The sequence below is a fragment of the Phyllostomus hastatus genome, unplaced genomic scaffold (assembly GCF_019186645.2).
Source record: "Phyllostomus hastatus isolate PE091 unplaced genomic scaffold, TTU_PhHast_1.1 phas_scaffold_78, whole genome shotgun sequence".
Classification (NCBI taxonomy): Eukaryota; Metazoa; Chordata; class Mammalia; order Chiroptera; family Phyllostomidae; genus Phyllostomus; species Phyllostomus hastatus.
The window spans coordinates 63630951-63649387 of record NW_025334041.1 but is presented as its reverse complement, the minus strand read 5'-3'; the positions used below and the strand labels follow the sequence as shown (position 1 = coordinate 63649387).

Below are 18437 nucleotides of genomic sequence, written 5' to 3'. Positions count from 1 at the left end.
TGGTTAGGTTAAATATTGTATTTAATTACATATTTTCCAAACAGATAGCTCAGTCGTTTCAATCATTAGGATTATTTTGAAAATAAATAAATTTGAAAAACTTTAGAAGTAGAAATGAAACCAGCAGAGACTTGCTCTTAAGTCTTGTTAGGGGAGCACATTATTATATTATTATTCAATATCCTGTCTTACCTGATCATATTCATTTTATTTTTGCCATCCTTTTTGGCTGAGCTGGAATCAGAAAGTTCCAACCTCTGATGCAACCTTACTTGGTAGGCAGGTAATGCACCAGTCTTCAGTCTTCTTTATCTCTCATCGAAAGCACTTCTACCTAACATGTAGGAAATAAAACCAAGGCAGTAGTCAGTCTTGGCTCAGACCCATGATGAAAGGGAGAGGAATATGCAGAGCATAAAGGGTGGGGGGACTTTGACTTAGATTTAAAATGTGAAAAACAAAACAAACCCCAGGAGGCATTCCTATCGGCACTGGGGTTTTTCTAAGTTGGCAGCAAAGGCAAAAAGTTTTGAACTTTACATGTTGTGATGTTAACCCTACATATGCAGTCTGGAAGGGAACCTGTTTCTGCCTCAATCATTGAATTCTGGACCTGGTGCAGGATTGAATTTCCAGGAGAATGCTCTTGGAGGGGGGTAAGGGTTCAGTGATGAAAGGCCTATGGAGAGTCAAGAGAAAGAAAGCCATTACTCATTCATCCATTTCCTCATGAGCTAGTATTTACATACAGCCTATTCTGTGTGAAGCACTGAACCAGGCCCTAGGAATTGGATGGAGCACAAGACAGCCAGGGTTTCTATTGCTGGGGACCTGGATTCCAGTGAACAAGATACGTGGTAAGCGTTAAGTTAAAAATCTATACACTGCTTGTTGTGGTGAGTTCAATAAAGGAGATCAAAATGGGGCTATTGAAAAGAGTAGGTGGATGGGGCAGTATTTTAGGTAAGGTGGTCAAGGAAAACCCTTGTGAGTAGAAAACATTTTAGTGAATACATGAAGTATAAGAAGATGTCAGCCACATAAAGCTCTGAGAGAAGAAGACACCGTCCAGAGGCCCTCAAGCTAGGAAGAGCCCCAAAGGTTCTAGGAACTGATGAAGGTGGGCAGGGCCAGATACTGCAGCCCTCATACAACAAGTTGAAGAATGTGAGTTTTTTTTTAAATGTAATGGGAAATAATTAAATGTTTTTAAGCCAAGGTATAAAATAATTATGCTTTAAAAATATCAGCCTGACTGTGCAAGTGGGGCTGGCTGAATGGGAAACTGAGACTCAGAGCTGACTGTGGACTATGGCAGGGGTTGCCTCAGTGGGAGAAATTCATAGTCTCACATAAGAGTTTGTTGGAAAGTGGGGATAGAGCCCAGCAAGTCAGCTGCATTGATCCCTTTCTGACCCCTCCCCCACAGATGGTACCACAATGCAGCAAAGAGGATTGCCCTGCACTGGAGAATACCTAAGGCCCTCCCCACCTTACAACTTAACAGGTGCAAAGAAACATGGCCCAAATGAAAGAGCACAGCAAAACTCCAGAGAAAGAGCTAAACAATGAGGAGGTAGCCAACCTATCTGATGTGAAATTCAAAGCACTGGTAAGCAAGATGCTGACAGAACTGACTGAGCTCAGTCACAAAATGAAAGAACAAATGAAGGCTACCCAAAGTGAAATAAAGCAAAATATACAGGAAAACAGTGACAAGAAGGAAACCAGGACTCAAATCAATGATTTGGAACAAAAGGAAGAAATAAACATTCAACTGGAGCAGAATGAAGAAACAAAATTAAAAAAAATGAAGAGAGGCTTAGGAAACTCTGGGACAACTTTAAGTGTTCCAGTATGTGAATTATAGGGGTGCCAGAAGGAGAACAACAGCAAGAAATTGAAAACTAATTTCAACAAATAATGAAGGAAAACTTCCCCAATCTGGCAAAAGAAATAGACTTCCAAAAAGTCCAGGAAGCCCAGAGAGTCCCAAAGAAGTTGGACCCCAAGAGGAACACATCAAGGCACATCATCACTAACTTACCCAAGATTAAAGACAAAGAGAGAATTTTAAAAGTAGCAAGAGGAAAGGAAAGAGTTACCTACAAAGGAGTGTCCATTAGGCTATGAGCTGATTTCTTGAAAGAAACCTTACAGGCAAGAAGGGGCTGAAAAGAAGTATTTGAAATCATGAAAGGCAAGAACCTACATCCAAGATTACTTTATCCAGCAAAGCTTTCATTTAGAATGGAAGGGCAGATAAAGTGCTTCCCAGATAAGGTCAAGTTAAAGGAGTTCCTCATCACCAAGCCATTATTATATGAAACATTAAAGGGACTTATCTAAGAAATTGAAGAAGATTAGAAACTATGAACAGTAAAATGACAACAAACACAACTATCAACAACTGAAGCTGAAAAAATGGGAAAAAAAGCTAAGCAAACAACTAGAACAGGAACAGAATCACAGAAATGGACACCACACGGAGAGTTTTCAGTGGGAAGAAGGAGGGGAAGAATGGGGGGTGGAAGGTACAGGGAATAAGAAGCATAATTGGTAGGTGTAAAATAGATGGGGACAGGTTAAGAATGGTATAAGAAACAGAGAAGTCAAATAACTTATATGTACAATCCATGAACATGAACTAAAGGGAAGAATTGTGGAGGGTTGAGGGTACAGGGCAGAGGAGGGATTAAGGGGGGAGATTGGGAAAACTATAATAGCATAATTTATAAAATATACTTAATAACAAAAATATTTAAAGATTATAAGATAAGCTTAAGATGTGATTTTAATAACATTGATATAACACTTTTAACTTAAAAATCACAAAATGGTGAAATTTTGTGGAAAAACTACCAAGAGGATATAAGGGATTACTATGAAATTACTATTATATTACCATAAAGGAGTTTGAAATAAAACAGAAAAAGGGAAGAACCATTGCTTGGTGTGATCTCCACCAAACGCCCCCTGTTTGAATGTCCTTGTTTTACCCTTCCAGGTCTTTCCTTCAGGTCTGAAGATCTTTGCTTGCCAATGGATTAACAGCTGCTTCTTGGAGCTAGCTCTCTGGATTCTTAATGCTGAACAGGAAGCCTGTCCTCAGAGGTTCAGAGAAGGATGTAGGATGCACCTGGGGCTCTGATGCTCTCTGCTTGGCTTTTTGTTGAGTATGCTTTGCACCCTGATCAGCCCATAGGTCAGGAAGGACCATCAGGATGCAAAATAGAATGACTTTCTATGTTGATTAACAGTAACTCCCCAAATGAATCAATATTTTTTTTCAAAATGATTAAAGTGACATCAGTGGAAAGACTAGTGAGATCTGAATGAAATTTATAGTTTCATGTGCTCCTTAAAATTTCTAGTTTTGACAAGTGTGCTGAAGTAACATAAGATGTGAACATTAGGGGAAGGTAGGTGAAAGGAATACAGGGGTCTCTGTAGTACCCTTCTATAAATCTAAAATTCTTTTAAAATAAGAGGTTACAAAGTAAGTTAAGTGCTGAAAATATTGTTTTTACAAGGAGTGCTAGAGGAGTTGGTCTGAGAGATTTTGATGCCACATGGAGAGTGTCTGCCCAGCTCAAATATGGTGCCTAGACTGAGAAAATATTTTGTAGAGATGGGCCTTGAACCATGCATATCAGATGATGAGTGCACACAGTTGATTTTCTGGCAGATCAGTTTGAGATGCCTATTGTAGTCTGTTTGTACCTGGAGTTGGGAGGCAGAGCTCTGCTCTGTCTCTTTTATGTCCTAATAATGCTCCCTTTCCAGCCACCCATTGAATTGGGTCCCTACTGCATTTCACACTTGGATTAACTCAATCATGCAAATTATGTCAAGCCTAAAAGAAATCAGGCTGTGGGCAAATAAGAAATGCTAATAAAAACAAAAATACAGCCAGTTGCTGCTCATGGTCCTTAGGTTCACGGTTCACATGCCCTTGCTGAGTGAGGAAGGGAGGGGTAAACAAGTTTGGGTCATAAACATAAATAAAAACCACAGGGTTAATTAGAATCCCAAATTTTGATTCACCTCTTTTGGTGGAATGAACTGGTTCCAACAAGATTAACAGGACAGAGTTTCCTACACAACACATTCCTTGAAATATTTTTGTTTGTTCTTACCAAGGAAAGATTTTCATCAGATACTTTATAGGCTTCTTAATCTTCTTCCTCTGTAAACACCATGACTCCTTATCTCCATGCCTCTGCCCTGTTAGTCCTTGTACTTGGCAGGGCCATCTTGTAGGCACCTCTATCACACTTGCTCACATCTCATTGTTACCTTGCAAGGCCCAGTTAAAACAAAATCTTTGAACTCAGAAAGCTTCCTGATGACTTCCAAGATAGGCTTACTCTCTGCCCTGAATTCTGTCATGTTTTCCTGGCTCTTCATGGGTGTCACTAACATTTACAGTTTGATGTCATACTCTTTTGTGTACATGAAGCTTCTTTCTGCCTGGAACATAGGCTTCCTGATGGAGAAGCCATGCCACCTGGGTCTCTCCTTATAGATCTGGAATGGCATCATGGTTTATATTCACCATCTTGGGTATTCAGTGACTATTTTTGGAAGAATTTACTTGGAGTTTAGGCAGTAGATGAAAAAATGACCAAAATGGTAAAGGTTATCAGAATTTCTAACTTCTGTGGTAGTCCCCCCTTATCCCCAGTTTCACTTGCTGAGAGGTTTCAGTTATCTCAGGTTAAGTGTAGTCCTGAAATAGTAAGTGGAAAATTTCAGAAATGAATAGTTCATAAGTTTTACATTGCATGCCATTATCAGTAGTGTGATGAAATCTTAAGTTGTCCCTCTGTCCTGCTTGGGTGTGAATCAAGCTGCCTGCCTGTTAGTCATTTATAGACAACTAGGTTATCAGATCAGTTGTTGCTGTATTACAGTACTTGATGTTCAAGTCACTCTTATTTTACTTACCAATGGCCCCAATGTGCAAGAGTTGTGATGCTGGCAATTTGGATAAGTCACACAGAAGCTGTAAGAGATTCTTTTAAGTAAAAAGGTGTGTATGTGTTTGTAGGTATAAGGTTTGGTACTATCTTCATTTACTGAAAGTCTTGGAACATATGTTCCATGGATAAGGGGAAACTACTGTATCTCAGACTTGCTCCATGCTCAGACAATTTGGTTTCAATTATCCGTGGGTAAAGAACAGTAGGCAAAGAAAGGAACCCACTGTGTATGTATTAAACAAAAACCAAATTATAAAGAACCAGAAATACACAGAAAATGCTGGGCCCTACTGGAAATCCTCGAGGGTGTGATTCCAGCTGATCCTTATCTCCTAGGGGGTGAACCTGAATGTGTAGCAGGCATCAGGTTGGATCCCACTCCCTCTTCAATCCTCTATTCAGCCCTGGTCTCCTTTCAGGAGCTTAGCCTACTTTGCTCTAAAGCTACTGACTTAGGATTCCTACACAGAAAACTTTCTGCATTCACAAACATGGATTAGATTTGAGTTTACTGAATCTGGAAACTACATTTAAAACTTCTCTGTAACATTCACAGCACCTATGACATTCATAGCCTGGAAGAGAATTAAGATTATTAGCTGAACAATCGCACTGACCAGTAGAGTAAGTTGACTTCACAGGAACTTTCTCTGACCTCACCCATACTTCAGCTCACATGCTCTTGGAATGCTGCTTGAGAATGCAATGTGGGGAGAGCACAGCTTAGAGCAAACAGTGCTATCCATAATAATTATGATGGCAATGTCACCAATAATAATTTCTAGAATGACTTTCATTGAGTGCTTCCTATGGCCAGGTGCTATTATGCACATTATCTCATTTAATCCTTATGAAATCCTCAGGGGTAGATGCTAAATTATTGTCCTTATTGACCTTTTACACACAAGAAATCTCAGGCTTTTGGAGATTCAGAAATCAGAAGGAAAAACAGCATTTCTCCTGGTCCTGTGGTCTTTCTCAGTTGTAAGGATGAGTCAGGCATAGAGTGGAAGCTTTGAGACATGCATTTGGTTACAGATGATGGTTGTTCCCAACAGAGGGACTAGAGTATCGCTGGTTCTTTCCTCTGGGTTCACTTAAACCATCTGGATTGACCAGAGTCTCATTCTATCTCCAGGGAGGAGACTGATGCCTGAGATTATTCACTATTGGTCTGTACTTCAGTGTGCAGATATAAGGAGTTCCCCTGAGGTTTTACTCCCAGAGCTATTCTTTTCATAAAATAGTCATAATTGTGGACTTTGTTTCACTTTCATCTTTATCTTTCTCCTTCTTATGAAGAAAGCTTTTTGACAAATATTGGCAATAAAATTCTTCACCAAAATCACTTTTATATTTAACGAACTCACTTATATTTAATATCCTCCAAGTAGGTAGGCTAAAAATAACTTCCTACTCTCTCCACTTCTAGGTGATTGCCACCTTTTTTTTTCATTCAAAATGACAGAAAATACCAGAGCTCAGCAGCAATGTTACTTCTAGAGGCTTGTTGAACTCCACACACATGTACCCCTGACAGATACAACAGGGATTAATGAGCCATGACCAGAAGTTTGATTTTTCTGTCAAGTGCTCCCATCCGTTTTTAATAAACAGAAGAACAACATAAACTCCATTGTCTGCTCTCCTCAGTTTCAACCCAGCCAGTTGCTCCTGGTACCGAGTGTTGAGCTGAGTTATGATTCTAAACTGCTAACAAATGCTTTTACGAGCCCCTTTCCTTGGCTACTCTGGTGGCTGACTTTGCTTCCCTCAGTTCCATTTCTTTGCCTCTATTCAATATGGGCCACTCGGTGCTTTGCCAGGGAAAACCATCAAGTGTAGTATCACATTTACAACTAAATGGCTTCAATTTATTGTCACTGGTGTAAAAATGCAAAACACCCACTGTTTTCCCGTTAAGTCATGCTGTGTACTCTTTTGCAAAGGGCTGTCTACTGTGATGACTAGACACTGAGCCAAGGTACAGGGAACTTAACAGTAGCAGATGGTGAGAAGCAGGTATGATCACAGAGCAATGCCTGATATCATGACACTCATCCTCAGTTTTGATAAAGTCATCTTTTGTCTTCATGAAATACTTATTCTTACCCAAAATACTCCCTTTGTCTATATTCACTGAGAAACTGTGTGACTCGGGAAAGGAGATGTTCACACTGTAAGAATGATTAGGATTAAGAATATTTTTCTTTTTTTTTTCCTTTGGTTTTGCAAAACACACTAGAATTTATGTGGGACATTTATTTATTTCCTGAGATAGTTGTTGAAAAAGACCAGCTGCCTAAACCAAACTGACCACAGGATGTCACTAGTGTTCCATGAAAATTCCATGCAAAGGGCATTTACCTGGTAATGCAAAACTTGTTTCTTAAAGAAGAAAGGTCAAAGCACTTATGTAGAGCCACACCTACAATTTCAAATGGAATCTGATTTTGCAGAGGCAGCCTCCGCTTCATCACATAAAATCACAACAGATATGAACAGAGGTTGTCCTTGAAGAAGTGCCACATACCAGTATAGCCACTAAACTTAACAGCCCAGAGCTGCTATTTAATTGCCCCTGAAGGGAAGTCACCCTGAGGTGAAGGTAATAACCAATACCAGATCTAGTATTTTTTACTTTAATTTTCTTTGAAAGCTTCATGCTCAAGCAATGGGGTGACCAATATATAACAGAATTATATGCTGCTCAAATACCTTCTTAGGACTAGATATTCAGTAAATCTCCAAAAATAAGAGTCTAAAAGAGCCCAGGAGAGAAACATTTGAAAGGAACATGAATAGACATTTAACTCTATTAAGCAAAGAATTTTAAAAAACAGGGATCAATTAAATAATGAGCCCAATCCTCTCTTGCACTAAGGCAGGGGTAACACAGAAATGGTGCAAAAAGGTAGTCAGAGGTAAGGTGGTGGGGGGACAGATCACAGAAGACAACATGGTGGGAAGCCCAGTACCCATCGGTCACTGACTATTACAGAGGCAGAGTGTGAGACTCTGTTTGCAATACATTTCTTGTCTCTTCATGAATTCATAGGTCACGAAATTCTCCATGAAACACATAGTGACTGAGTCAAGCCAGCCAAAAACCAATGCAGCCTATCTGTTCTTTTCTGGCCTAGATGCACCTGGTTCCAGAGGATTCCTGTAGGCTTCTGTTATCAAAGCTTTGTGAATTGAGTGAAGAAGTAGATTACTACCCTTTTCAGTTCCACTGGTGTTATCATAGTCTTCACCTTTGCTAGATGGTAGTATGGCCACAGTTTGGGAGAGTTTACTCTTTATGAGGAAATAGCCCACAGAGCTTTGTTTTAGGAATGGTGTATCAAGACTTTTCACGGAGACTGTTTTCTTGTTCTTTCCTTTGTCTATCTGTGTGTACAAATTTGAACTTCTGTTATTTTTAAAAACTTAATGTAAGCAATGCTTTTATTGGTATGGAGGCTATGTCCCAAATTATGTTCCCCCACTCTCTGCAAAATTTATGTGTTGAATTTCTAACCCCAAGTACCTCAGAATGTGACTGTATTTAGAGATAAAGTCTTTTAATTAAATTAAAATGAGGTCAAATGGGTGGGCGCTCATCGAATGTGACTTGTGTGCTTATAAAAAGATTAGAGCACAGGCACACACACAGGGGGAGACTGCTCCTACAACCTAAGAACAGTGGCCTAGGAAGAAACTATCCTGCTGACAGTTTGCTCTCAGACTTCCAGCCTCTACATTTGTGAAGAAATAAATTCCTATTGTAAAGAAGGTGAAGGATTTAGTCAAAGAACACATGGGGGGATTGACTACGGAAGTGGGAGGGTGGGCTGGGTCGGGGGGCAAAGGGGGAAAAACTTGGGCAACTGTAATAGCATAAATAATAAAATATTTTTTAAAAACACAAAATAACTAAATAATAAAAAAAGACCCCCAGTCTGTGGTAATTTGCTGTAACACTTTAACACACTAATATAGAGGCTAAAGTATCTCAGCTTGATAATAACTAGTTATGTAGTACCAAGCACATGTTCTTTGATTAAATGCAGTTCCTATCTTAATAATAGTGGCTGTCACCAACTGAGAACTTGGTCAGTGCTGTGCAGTTTGTGGGAGACTTACATATATCAATTAGCACATGCAGCTGTCAGGGTTGTTATTCCCTCTTTTCAGATGAGAAAACTGAGCTGACAAACCCACCCTGTCAGACTCCATGGTCCAGACTCAATCACGAGAAAGAGTGAGGCATCTTGCAAACCAAGGGGAGAGAGGATCACAAAAAAGGGGGCTTGGTTGAAAAGAGGTTGTGGCACTTTCTTCACAGTCCTCTGTTTTATCCATGAATTTCAGACAAAATATTTGAAGCTTGTGTTGGTAAATTTTGAACAGGATCTACCTGCCATGAGGAATACATTGGTTACCCAGAATCAAGCTGGAGGTCCACTCTTTTAATCAGAGAATCACCTTTTTCTCTCTTTTTTTGGACACATTCATACCCACAGGTGGAACCTTCTGGATCACTGAACATCACCAATTCCCTGTGGATTGCATTGAAAAAGCCAGACTGAACAGGAGTGAACAGGGCAGAGTCAGTATTTGATGAGTAGAGTCAGTGCCTGGAGCACTCGCCTGGATGCTGGTGAATCCATGATTCACATGAAATCAGAGAATTGTAGTACTGGATGGACCTTATAAATCCTCTGGTCCCCTTAATTTATGGCTCTATTATAGCACTTATTTCAGTCTGGACCAATTTAGCGTGTGCTGTGGGTGTGGGTATGAGCTTGCCTCCCCCCAGAAAGGGTTCCCCATTATGCCCTTGGGTCTCACTCTACACAGCAAATACTAGAGTCCCTGAGAAGCCAAGTGTGGTGCCCTCCTCCTCAGGCTGTGGTGGAAACTGGGGCTTTGCCCCCGAGTTTGAAACTTGCCTGGGTTTGCATAGTTAGTGGTTGGACCAGCCTACAGGCTGGCTTGTTTCACAGCCCAAATGTTTTTCCTACTACAACACACAGCCTTATACAAATATCTGAATTTATTTATAAAAAAAGATAAGCTCATAGACAATTATTCTAAATACAAAAGATGTTGCTACTCTAAGAATGGATTCACTGTGACAGCTCCTTTAAATAGGAGGCTCCCCTGTGTATTAGAAATATGATTGGCTTTACAGAAATTCAGTTTATAACTCTTTACAGCTCACATATTTTGTAAAGTGATTCAGAACATACCAAGTGGGTTAAATAGTCACACTCCAGAGAGTTGTCTCAGGTCAGCATCAGGGGTCTGTGAGGAAGGGCTGGACTTCATTTCTCTCAGATTTGAGGGCGCTTCATTTACAGTAAGCACTGTGCTCAGTGCCCATGGGCATTGTGCCTTATCGCAGTCTGGCGAGGTGAGAACCAAGATCCAGCAGGGTTATGTAATGTGCTCGAGGTCAGGTTCCTCACTGATGCAGGCACTCTAAGCTTCACAAGAAAACAGGGGCATTAGCTTGAATATGAACTTGAAATTAAAAAATAAAAAAAATAGCAGCTAGATATTTATTGACTTACAACAGAGAAAACATATGGACCTATGGAATTGTTTAATAATTGGGATCTACTTTCATATTTGAGTTTGGCATGGTTTTGAGGGGTCAGTCAATAGGGAAACAGGCTTATTTTTAAGTCAGCTGCTGTGTTTACAAGGCAATGCCATCATTCTGTTGTGAGAAGAAGCAGATAAAATAGGTGCAATTTAAACATTTTGGAACTAATTTATGTATAAAGTGAAATGTTAAAAAGTCCATACGGTTTCGATAATTGTTGGGTATTAAAAACATCCCATTTTAGAGATTAGAAAAATATTCAGGTCATTATTCATTCAACTCAACCATTTAATTACATAAATGTCTTTTTCAAGGTACTCTTTTGGTCTCAGAGGAAGTGTGTGAGTGCTCTATGCCGTGTCTTCTTTATAATAATAATAAGGAAAAAGTAAATACAATTTGGTGTTTAAATAAGTTTTCCTCTTTTCCTAAACCACCTGGGCCTTCATTTTGCTTAATTAATCTGTTCATTGCTGGTGAGTGTCACCTCTCTGAAATGCTTTGGGATACTTAGATTTCCTGGGGTACAAAAGAATGGTCTGTGTGGTATGATCCTGGATTGTATGAAAGAGATTTGATGAGCTCTTGGGGCATCTGCCTGTTGTAAGCATCCCACAGTGTATTACTTTCTGTGGCTGGATTCACCAGCACACGATTTATAAAATCACAAAGCAGAGTGCAATGTTGCCCACTGGATGTGTGGCTCCTTTTTGCGGTGGCCTACTCTTGTGTTGGGTATTAACTTCTGTAACTGAATATTTAAGTCTAGTAACTTGCTTGGTTTTTCATGTTCTTCTTACTGCACAGAGCAGCTTCTACTCAGTAAGTCCTTCCTCTCTTCCTTCAGCTGTGTGTGTGTGTGTGTGTGTGTGTGTATCTGCCCACGGTTCCCTCCATAGATGTCATCCCTGGTAGGAGAAGCCTGAAGCCAGGGTGGGTTGGAAGATGAGGGGTGAAAGCAGGGGCGACTGCCTTCCTTTGATGCCTTTTCCAGTAAGATGCTCTGACTAATGAAGAGAGGGGCTGGGTGTCTCCTTTTCAGAGACTGAGCCCATTACCCTCGTGGTTCCCACTAGCTTGTGGGCACCCAGCCTGCTTCCCAAATGGATGACTTCTGGCTCACTGTGTCACACCATCCTGGTGCCAGTGGCCAGGAATAACCTTGCTTTTGTGTATATTTATTTTATTTTGAATTTTTCTACCCTGGTTCTTTCTACCTCCAAACCCTAGCCCCTGCTCACCAGCCCCATGTGGTGTTGTTTCTTGAAATGTTAGATTCTTTCTTCCTGTGTACTCCTCCAGTTCTGGAAGCATTTTCTTTCTGTACTGCTTTGTGAAGCTGGTGCTGAGTCCGGATCCTTAGGGCTCTAAAGGAGAATTAATTATTAAACAGGAAGGGAGCAGTACTTTCAGCAGGCGCCAAGTAACTATACTTAAACTGTGACCTGGCACTGTTTTTCCCACCCTTGTGCTGTGGTTTGCTGAAGGCAACTGGAGATTTTTATTCTAGTTTTAATCAAACATTTCTGTAAGTTTTCAGACAGTTTAGATTTGGCAGCAAGAGGCTGGGCAGTCAGTCTTCATCACCTCCTGACCATTTGGGCCAAAAAAAAATTAAAATCAGAAGTTCTTTCCCAGCTCATAAATCAGTGTGAAAGTGCCCACTCCCAAGTGTCTCTTTTCCTGAGAAGAGGTTGGGATTTTTCTCTCAAATATATTTATGTATGTATATGTAATATACTTTATCAATTAGTTCCTATTTGTGGAGGATGGTGCTTTTCAAATAAAATCATAAGAACATTGTCTTTGTTGCCTTATGATTGTTAAAATTGTTCCTTTAATTTAGGGGCTATGTTGAAGATATCAAACCTTGTATTAAAAATTACTAATGAAGACACACTGCAAAAATTCTTAATTTCCTGAGTCTAGGCATTGATTCTTTTCAGACATTCACAACTCACAGGAATTGATGGGTCCACTGGGCCTGGACATACTCTCAGAGCTGCTTGAATGAGACAGTGGCAGTGTTTTCTAGAGAAACCCAAGCCTATATCAAAGGTATCAAAGTAATAGCCTGAAAGAGCCAGCTGCCCCCATGCAGGGCTCCCTATTTGATTTCCACTGGGCCTTTCCCAGTCTCAGCTGACTGGCTTTCCACAGGAAGCTTGATAGGAAGTGTGCTCAGCTCCATTAAGTCTCAGCCTGTGGCTGAACGGCAGTGCAGGCCTTTGGGGTGGGAGGGAGGGAGGTTTATCTGGGTGCAGCTGGGTGCGTAGGCAGAAGCATGAAGCCTCTTCAAGAGGAAAGAGAACAAAGATTTGGTTAAAAATTTAGATTCATGCGTATAAATTCAGAGCAGGGAAAAAAATAGTGAGCCCAACACATGCAACTGTCTTGCAGTCCTCCCAGTTGGCTTATGAAGCACTGTGCATATAAGAACACTTCAGGACTGAGCACATACAGCCGTCTCACCCTTTGCAATGTGTTTGGAAACTTACCGTATACATCCTTTCTATTCTCAGAACTTTGTTAAAAAACACAGGGGATGTTCTGTGAGCCTTGCTATACAAATATTATATCCAAATTCTTTCCCTTTAGAGATTCAAAAAATGTTTTTGAGCTCAAAATTCTTTTTAAAATATATACAATTTTTACTTCATGTATATTACCTACATCTTAACTGTATGATTTCATTCAGCCAATTAATTTAATTACAATAAACAAAAATGTGAGACCCATTGGTTTATTTTAAATGATTAGGTAGAGGAAGCCTGATAAATGTACACTTCTAAGAATTTAACTAAACTCAAAACTTCAACATCTCCCATATTTTCCCTATATCACCAACTTTTTCAGTGGCTTGTGTTTTCTCACTGTATCACCCCCTCACCTCCGCATGGAGGCTGTTGTGGGTCTCCCATTCTCAGGATGTCATGCTGGTCATATTATTTAAGATTCAATAATGGCCACTCTGTAATCATTATTCTTCTCACTATAATAAATAACTTAAAACCTAGATTAAAAGTAACATTCATCATCACCAATATTTGGAAAGCATGTTTATTATTAAATGGATAACTTGTGTACATTTTGATTCATTCTTCATGTCCCATTTTCTTTCCAGAAACTATATTATGAGCTGATTTTAAAATTAAGTGGTATGGTTTCTGGTTTTTGACAAAGCAAAGATTCTAGTTCTTTTTTTTTGAAAATAGATGAATACTCTTATCTCTTATCCATGGAAAGCTTGTAATACAAACTTCACAAAAATACTTCATTTAAAATAAGTTCTCAGAAGCTGGCTTATGTCTTCTATGTTTAGATATTAAAGCACACTGGAAAAGTGCTTTCACTGACTTGGAAAGTATAAGTAGCCAAGAAAAATAACAGCATGTAAACAGAAAAATAAAAAGAATACGGAGCATGTCAGATATACATGTATTGCTTTTGCAATACCTTTTACCCCCTCTAGCTTTAAGGATGACTCTAAAAAGATTGTGTATATAAAGTAACAGTTTCCTGAGTATTTTCTCCCCTTGGCCACCAGAAAGAAGGTTAGGAGATATATATTTTGGTATAATTTATGTCAAATATGAGGAATATTTATTTAATATGTCATCGCCTGAGCAGTTAGTTGTCACCTTTTGTTACTTGATATTCCAAACCACCAGGGCCCAGCAGTGCTTCTCCACCTCAGGAATGGCTCCGATTCTTGGGAGAGCCCAGCTGGCCTGCCAAGCCATCCACCATCTCTGCAGGTGTATGGGCTGCAGCCCTAGGCAAGACTGTTCCTGCCTTCCACAAAGGTCTCAGAGCCCTGGCTCAGCACAGATGGTTCCAATTTGAGGCCTACACTCAGCGCTGGAGTTGTATTGAGTTTCTTCCCTGAAACCAACAAAACCTGCTTCAGCATTTTGCTTGGATTAAAATATTTGTCCCTTTTTTCACAGGGCAGAAGGAGGACTCCTGAAGCCTCCGAAGGAAGGAAATCATTACAGGGCCTACAGAAGTAGGTCATGTGCGACAGCTGCTCATCGTTTAAGAGGAAGAAACACGGGACCTCAAACCTGGAACACAGCTCTTTCAAAATGCTGTGAGCAGCCCAAGAAAAACATCCTCCCGAGGCTTATCTAATAACCATGATCTGTAATCGTCTCAATGTGTGCTCATGTTTCCTTCGCCGTTTGCACCTATTTTCCTGAGCTAACGAGATGCTGAAACAGAACACAAAGAAATTTAATGAAGGGGATTTAATAGTTTGTGTTAAAGCTAATATGGTCCATTAGAAGCTGTCATTTTTATAAACAATATGATATGTTTCCCTCTTTTTTGATGTAAAGTCATTCCGTGCAGAACCTGGAAACACTCAGTAATGATCTGTAGAACATGCATGAAAGACAATTAAAGTGCCACTTAAAAAGTCTGTTTTCCTCACATATTTGGTTTCTTGTTAAATAAACTTATAAGGATAATACATGTGTAAACATATGCTATATTATAAAAAATAACACATGTTTGTATTTCATTAAAAAATCAAAGACCAGACATCTTATAAGTGTTTGGGGCTTTTATAAGCTTGGGGAATATCAGAAGTGATTAGTTAAATTAGGACCACACTTTCTGTTCTTTAGTTCATACTATATAGTAATAGGAAAACCACTATTTTGTGGTAGAGAACATAAAATTAATAGTCCACAGTGCCATTAAAGGCACAATGACAAACTTTAAAAGCTGTAAATAGAAAATAGTATGTTCTGCTCTGATTCAGGTATTTTTAGGAATTTATTTTTTTATTGGCAGCAGGCACTAGGCAGAGACAAAGCTTGGGGACTTATATACTTTTTAAAATGAACTGAATATACTTGAGAAAATAAAATCTACTTGACTCTGACTTTGTAACATTTCCTCTGCGCACTGAGGGAAACTGGTGGGGAGGGATACAGATTAAAATTATTCTAGTTATTCTTGTAGACTTGAAAGCTTCTGTGAGAGTTTTGAGGAGTAGCCTCAGGCAGAACTTGCTATCAATGAAGGCCAGGAACAAAAAAACATTTAAAAGCAGATTACAAATCCTTCCTAACAAAGCAAAATCAAATCACAGATCGATAAGTGCAGCTGGGTTTAAATTGTTTCCTTAAAAGGGCTTTAAAAACTTTTTTGAATGATAGGCTGGAGGCTGAACCTTTTATGCTTTGGAGCAAGCTTGTTCTGGAAAAGTCTTTCCCCCCTCATTCAGGGGGTCTCTCTTGGGATGAGTCAGAGTTGCTCTCTTCTTGCTTAACATGGGCTCCATGGCTGGAAAAGGCTGGCAACGTGATATCCAAGAAAGGGAAAGATGTTCTTTGATGTATGTCAAGCGCTCTAAGATATTTCAGCTACTAGTCCCAATAGCATAGCTGAGTTCCTGTGGTCAACTGTGAGCTCTTTGTGAAATGCCCAAGCTGGGGTGGATATTATTGCTGTAAAATCAACTTGGAAATTAAAGAAAATCCTCAATAAACAAAGACCCCAGACACTAGGTCATTTAAGCTCAATGACAGAAATGTGCAGGGTAGACTGTGGCTCGCTATCTAGATGAAGGCCATGCCCAGGCTGAGGAGGCATGCCTCCCAGCATCATACTGAACTCAGATGCCTAGCTCTTTAGTGACTCAATTCAAATTTGAGTTTTAAAAACAAGGGGAGAAAGAAAAGAAAGAAAACCAATGAGACAGTGGTGTTCAATTTATTCACATATGTTCCAAATGGCACACGGTTAAGCAAAAATGATTCTGGTACATTTTAAATGATTTCATTATCACCAGACAAAAATTGAAAGACTGTCCAGATGCTATTGGTAAGATAGAAAAATAAGATTAATTTTAGGAAATAATACCACAAATGATTGCCCATGCCTATATACAGCCAAGACTGACCTAGGCGATCTTTTGAAGTTAGCATTATTTTCAAATCAGCTTATGAAAAAGAAAGGTTGAGATTAGGTAGAAAAATTTGATGTTGGCCTGGCTCCCTGCATCTGTCAACATCACTTGACTGGGGTGGATCATAATTTTAGCAGAAGAAGAAGTGGGCAAGAAGGTAAAGGGGGGCTCTGGTAGCCCAAATTTCACCAGTCTGAGCAGTGGGATTGGCTGCCTAGCCAGTGCCACTCTGGCAGCCTGCGTCACACACACAAGTGTGTGTGGAGAATGGGGAAGCTATCCTGGACTCCTCCTCCCCCACAACATTCACTTTGAAGCCAGGCATCCTGCCCTATTGCAAGTGCCCTGGACATTCTCATCTGAAGAAAGCTTTCCTTTTTCTGAGAGCTCCTCTGTTGCTCTTGTGGAAATGTACTTCTTGCTGAAAAAGCTGCTTTATCATCTGTTTGTGGATGTGTGTGTGTCATGCTTCTAAGAAGATGGTAAGCTCCCTGAAGGTAAAGACTATAAAGTCTTTATATTTCTGCTTGAGGCTATGATGTCCTCATTGCTCTGTAAAAATCAGTCTATTGTTAGATGGTTAATAAGGAAGCTGAAAATAGATGCCATTAACAAGCTCCAAAAAGGCATAGGACAGTTAAATGCTTACAGAAGAACTCAGCCTGTTTTGTGATATAACTTTTGCAGGTATCACTCAAAGCAGCCTCTACCTATGAAATAATAGAAGCAAAAAGCCTGTTCAGAAAAACCAATGTCCCTTTTACAGCACCACAGCTCCCTACACAACTTCCTCCAGAAATCCATGGTAAGGGTGCACTCACACTCCTCTTTCGAGGAAAAGCTCCCTGCCATGCCATCCCTTTCCTCTAGTAGGTTAAGACCTTCCACTATTTGGCAAAAGAAGTAACTCTCATTTCCCTGTAAGTATTTGAGTTTTATATGCAGGCTGGATAATTTTCATTGACTTTTGGTATGACAGTTACTTTCAGCTCCTCAACATTTATTTGTTCTTCATGACAAATGCTGGAAGACACATTTGTTTCTTGTCCAATGTATTATCTGACCTACCTTGTAACCCCGGGATACAGTGTTTTCAACAACCCCAGCTTCTTTTTGTGCTGCACTTGCTCATTCTGGCCCAGAAACTTTTTCTTGTGTCTCTCTGGAATCTCTCCAACCTGTAACATTTTACCTCTTCCAAAACCAAATTTTTTGTTTCATTTAAGTAAAAACTATAGTAAAATACTGGTATGCATCAGTTAAATAATCCTTCTGAAACAAAAATTGTTTAATCAAATTTAAGACTAGTTTATTTGATGACAAGCTATATTATTCATTTCCCTGTATTTCCAGAAGCTCTCCAAATAAAGTTGAATATAAATCTGATTTCTCAACTTTCAGAGGTCTTCTTGGTTCTCAAATGTCCAGTTCTTCAGTTTTACCATATTCATCTACTTATCTGGAACCAGAGCTGTGTGTGAGTGTGTGTATGTTCATGGCACACATGTACACAATTTAATTTGTGGACTGTGAACTCTTGTAGGAGGATAAGAATATGTCCTTTATCATCATTACCTTTGTTATTTTTTTGTTTATCATGGATCCTAGTCTCACTGAATACCTATGTAGATCACAGAAGTCCTTCATTCAATATTGTCAAATTACTGTTAATTTTTAAATTCCTTTTTGGAAAGATTTTATTTATTTACTTTTAGAGAGAGGGAGAAGGAAAGGGAAAGAGAGGGGGTGAAACATGAATGTGAGAGAGATACCCCAATCAGTTGCCTCTTGCATGCCACCAATCAGAGAACCTGTCTGGCACCCAGGTTTGTGGCCTGAATGGGAATTGAACCAGAAACCTTTCAGTTCGCAGGCCAGCACTTAATCCACTGAGCCACTCCAGTCAGAGCTAATTTCTTCTTTTATTTAAGTGAAA

At 39.6% G+C, this 18437-nt stretch overlaps 1 pseudogene; it reads right to left on the bottom strand.

The window, feature by feature from the left end:
* The window catches only part of LOC123811257, a 115782-nt pseudogene extending 98094 nt beyond the window's left edge, over positions 1-17688 (bottom strand).
* Positions 17689-18437: the final 749 nt, after the last annotated feature.